Genomic DNA, 5,202 nt, shown 5'->3' with positions numbered 1-5,202 from the left:
GAAGATTTGATGTGCCTCCCAGCACAGTGTCCAGAGCATGGAGGAGGTACCAGGAGACGTGGAGGGGGCCGCAGGAGGACAACAACCCCGCAGCAGGACCGCTATCTGGTCCTTTGTGCAAGGAGGAACAGGAGGAGCACTGCCGGAGCCCTACAAAACGACCTTCAACAGGCCACTAATGTGCAGGTTTCTGCTCAAACAGTGAGAAACAGAATGCATGAGGATGGTATGAGGGCCCGACGTCCACAATTGGGGCCTGTGCTCACAGCCCAACACCATGCAGCCCGATTGACCTTTGCCAGAGAACATCTTGGTTGGCAGATTCGCCATTGGCGCCCTGTGCTCTTCACAGATGAGAGCAGGTTCACACTGAACACATGTGACAGACGTGAGAGAGTCTGGAGACGCTGTGGAGAACGTTCTGCTGCCTGCAACATCCTCCAGCATGACCGGTTTGGCGGTGGGTCAGTGATGGTCTGGGGAGGCATATCCTTGGAGGGCCGCACAGACCTCTACGTGCTAGCCAGAGGTACCATGACTGCCATTAGGTACCGGGATGAGATCCTCAGACCCATTGTCAGACCATATGCTGGTGCAGTGGGCCCTGGGTTCCTGCTCATGCATGACAATGCTCGTCCTCATGTGGCCAGAGTGTGTCAGCAGTTCCTGTATGTCGAGGGCATTGATGCTATGGACTGGCCTGCACGTTCCCCAGACCTGAATCCAATCGGGCACCTCTGGGACATCATGTCCGTACCATCTGCCAACGCGATGTCGCACCACAGACTGTCCAGGAGTTGACCGATGCCCTGATCCAGGTCTGGGAGGAGATCCCTCAGGAGACCATCCGTCGTCTCACCAGGAGCATGCCCAGACGTTGTAGGGAGTGCATACAGGCACGTGGAGGCCACACACACTACTGGGCCTCATTTTGAATCGTCTTGAAGAATTTCCACAGAAGTTGGATCAGCCTATGTTCTCATTTTCCACTTTGATTTTGAGTATGATTCTGAATCCAGACCTTAATGGGCTAATGATTTTGATTTCCATTGATCATTCTTAGGTTATTTTGCTCTAAACACATTCCTCTGTCTAATAAATAAAGATTTTCAGCTGAAATATTTCATTCATCGAGGTCTATATTGTGTTTTTAGGTGTTCCCTTTATTTTTTTGAGCAGTGTATATATATTCATTAGCTGACATTTGAGTGACAAGTATAAGCAAGGGTTGGTTTCATAGTTTGATGATTTGATCTGTTTGGCTGTATGTAAATGAGTGTCTGATGACATGGGTACGAGAGAAAAATCAGATGACAAGCAGAGAGAGAGAGAGAGAGAGAGAGAGAGAGAGAGAGAGAGAGAGAGAGAGAGAGAGAGGAACGCTTCAACGAATTTGCGTGTCATCCTTGCGCCGGGGCCATGCTAATCTTCTCTGTATTGTTCCAATTTTAGTATACGTACTGCCGTCTCAGAGAGAGCTAGGGAAATTCACGATGATTAAGTGTAGTAGGTAATGTTAGAAAATGTGTTTCACTTTGGTCCGGCTTTAACTCTGTTGTTCCCTGCCGTTTAAAGCGTTAATCCTGAGGATTTACATGCAGACAAATGTTCTTTCTGATACTTTTTATTGCTAGCATTTTGCTGGTGTCAAATAATCCACAAATATCCAAATAATGAACACTGAAGAAGGTTGAATCAGTTCATCTGGACACAGTGTTTATTGAGAGAAACGTGTCATCGCTCATCTAAGTGACCTCGTCAGTCTTAGCTGGCTGCAGGTGTCCCCACCCTTATAGACAACACAGTGGCATAACGACTGAAACCAGCAACCAGTTTCATAAGCAAATACCGGTGTGACCATTAAGTAGAGTTACAATGGCCACGTGTACTGTTCACAGAGGGTTGGGGAATAGTTGCAATCACAGCATTGTAAGATGGTGACAGATGTACTCTTAGCCCCCCCCCCCCGGTTCAGAGATGGTCGTTCCCTCTTCACATAGACGGCCTCTTTGACTCCCCGTTCAAGCCAGCGTTCCTCCCTATCAAGGATGTGCACATCCTCACCCCTGAGAGTGGCCACTGGCCGGTAGATGGCGGTTGACTTGGAGTCCTGGCCTGACGTGACGTGTTCAAGGCCGTGACATACCAGGCCAATGTCGGGCCGTCGGTGAGAGTCTGGGCCCTCATTTCTGCGGCGTGCCCCGCACCGTTGGCACCAGTCCGACCCCTGTCGGCAGCGTGTTGAATCGGCAGTGGAGTCCGTCGGGTGAGAGAGCTCGCTCTGATTGGCTGTGCCGTTTAGCGAATCGCTGCGCGAGACGAGAGCCGGAAGTTACGAAAGCAAGCAAACGACGGAAGTGGAGAGGCCAAACAGAAGGCTCTTCCCGTTTTTCGTCTTCGTCTCACCTGAACGTTTCAAGAAGATCGAAAATCAACTTCTTATATCCGGTAAGATTTTCGTTTTGGCCGTTGAGCTCTTTAGAAAGTGTTGGCAATTGTTTGCGTTATCGTTCGCTAAGCGCACGGTAAATATAATTTGTTCGTTCTGTCTACCAGAATAGCCAGGCCTGTCCGCGGTCCTGGGTCTTCCGGTTTCCGATTTTGAATGACCGCCTGCTGGTATGGAGAACATTTCCTCTCACGCAGGCGCAGAACGTACGTACTAGTTGGCCGTTGGCTGTGGGCTTCGCGGTGTGTTCAAGCGCTACTTTTTGGCCCAGACGCAGGCGACGTGAGGCGACGCGAAGCGACGCAGGCGACGTGAGGCGACGCACCAGGCGACGTGAGGCGACGCGAAGCGACGCAGGCGACGTGAGGCGACGCACCAGGCGACGTGAGGCGACGCACCAGGCCACGTGAGGCGACGCACCAGGCGACGTGAGGCGACGCACCAGGCGACGTGAAGCGACGCACCAGGCCACGTGAGGCGACGCCCCAGGCGGCCTTGGTCGCCGCTAGTTCTCTGATGTCGGGTTGGTGTGTCTGGGCCCATACAATGCTGTGATTGCCAACATTCCCCAGTCCTCTGTGAACAGTACACATGGTCATAGTAACTCTACTTAATGCTCACTTATGAAACTGGTTACTGGTTTTCAGTCGTAGAGGAAGGCCAAAGAGGAGGTTTATGGATGTGGTGGTGAGGGAGGACGTGCAGGTGGCTGGTGTGACAGGAAGAGATGGAAACGGATGATCTGCTATCCAAAGGAGTTGAATCAAGTGCAACCGGACTTGGTATATATCCAGTTGCACTTGATTCAACTCCTTTGGATAGCCATGACCTGAACGAATGAGAACATTCACAGACAGGATGATCCGCTGTGGCGACCCCTAACGGGAGCAGCCGAAAGTAGTAGTAGTAGATTGTTGGTAAGGGTGGGGATACCTGCAGTCAGTTGAGACTGAAGATCTCTCTTATGCCCCTTTTCCATTGCATGGTACTGGCTCAACTCGACTCTGCTCTATTTGACTCTACTCGCGTTACTGTTTGGGATTCCGTTTTCCACTGCAGATAGTATCCCCTCACGGCGAAGCCCCGCTGGTCATTTTTGGGTTTGTTGACTAACTAGGTTTTTCCTCCCTTGTCTACCAGCGCCCCATACGAGTGTTTTATTTAAAAAATTCAACAAGACCAACTCTAACGTGTGCTTCACACGAACCATATTAGTGTACAATATGAACAACAATGGTCCCAACACTGAGCCCTGGGGCACTCCACACCTAACCTTCAGTAATTGTGGTTTGAAGTTTTGAATTTGTATTATTTGTAAAGTGCTTTGAGTGGCTGTTGCAGGTACAAAAGCACTATATAAAATGCAACTTAATTGATTAACTAAGAGATTCCCTGGCAAATAATTTTTTTTACATTGATAGATTATCAACTTTAATACAAGTTTCATAAGGCTCGCTTTGGCTTTTCCTGGTTATAAACAGCTGTTCAATTTCTCTCTGACCAATCAGTGGTCAGATTTTATTTACATTTAAATAAATCTAAATACATTTTATTTATATTTTTGTTTATATTTTATTTTTATTTATATTTGAATGTAAATATTTTCATTTATTTTATAAGATTTTATTTATATTTGAATAAATATACATTATAATTATTTATATTTTATTTTGTTTATTTATTTACAGTGGTATTTTCATGTCACCTTTAGTATCGGCTCAGCTCACTTGGAACCTCGACGGAGGCGGTACGAGAAAAGTACCAGGTACCATCCCTAGCTTTTGCCCAATGGAGGAAAAAAAGAAAAGAAAAAGCAGGTAGAGTAGAGTCGAGCCGGTACCATGCAGTGGTAAAGGGTCGTTAGATGAGTGATGAAACGTATCTGTTAATAAACGTTGTGTCCAGATGAACTTCTTTGATTCTCTTACCTGGATCCTTGAGCATGCACCAAGACACTTCTGCAGTTTACTCATCGTAAGGTTACTATCAAGTGGATCTTTCCCAGGAAGTAGGATCCTGCCCACAACGCTTTACATCTTCATCATAGCAGCCACGTGTGGAAGATTAGGGCAGGAAGCAGCTATTCTGAAGAAAGAGGAAGGTTGTTGTGTCTAACAAGCAGATATGAGAGAGCAGGCTGGTAGGAGACCTTTACCAACAGATAGTCTGCAAGTAACTTCAGATTAAACTGTGTTTTGCTTTTGTTTTTTGTGTGTGGAGGGACACACACACAAACACAAACACACACATTCTGCCTTTCAAAAGTTTTGGATGACTTTTTTTTTTAAATTTCCAAGTAATGTTTCATTTTCTCCGTTTAATTTTGATGAATTAAGAAAAAAAAATAGCTGCACAGATTTCGTTAAGGTAAAACATGTATTCACTAAAACGTGGGGTGTATTTGTGTAACACTCGCCGTCATGTTCATCGAAATGTCTTTCTTGGTATGAAGAGTAGGTTTTGCCGTAGTTATGATTTGAAACTGTTCTTTTTCAAACAGTCTATTCTGTTGTCTTACCAACACAGGGATCGCAGGTGAAAAGAAGCGGCTGGCGACTCCACGTGTATGGAAGGAGGCGTGTGGTAGTCTGCAGCCCTCCCCGGATTGGGGGGGGGGGGATGGAGTAGCGACCGGGACGGCCTGCAAGAGTGAGGTAATTGGCTGGGTACAATTGGGGAGAAAAAAATAATTTTTACATATATAAACATTTTGCTCCAAAGTTGGTTTAAACACCTGACAGGAGCCACTGATA

The 5,202-nt window shown here is 46.9% G+C and overlaps 1 non-coding gene across 1 annotated transcript; it reads right to left on the bottom strand.

The window, feature by feature from the left end:
• Nucleotides 1–1,368: 1,368 nt before the first annotated feature.
• LOC130108623 (U6 spliceosomal RNA) lies at nt 1,369–1,479 on the bottom strand. Its single transcript, XR_008809933.1, has one exon. It is a non-coding gene; the product is annotated as a U6 spliceosomal RNA (small nuclear RNA).
• Nucleotides 1,480–5,202: the final 3,723 nt, after the last annotated feature.

This window comes from Lampris incognitus, chromosome 2 (assembly GCF_029633865.1).
Source record: "Lampris incognitus isolate fLamInc1 chromosome 2, fLamInc1.hap2, whole genome shotgun sequence".
Lineage (NCBI taxonomy): Eukaryota > Metazoa > Chordata > Actinopteri > Lampriformes > Lampridae > Lampris > Lampris incognitus.
This window is presented reverse-complemented; position numbering and strand designations above follow the sequence as displayed.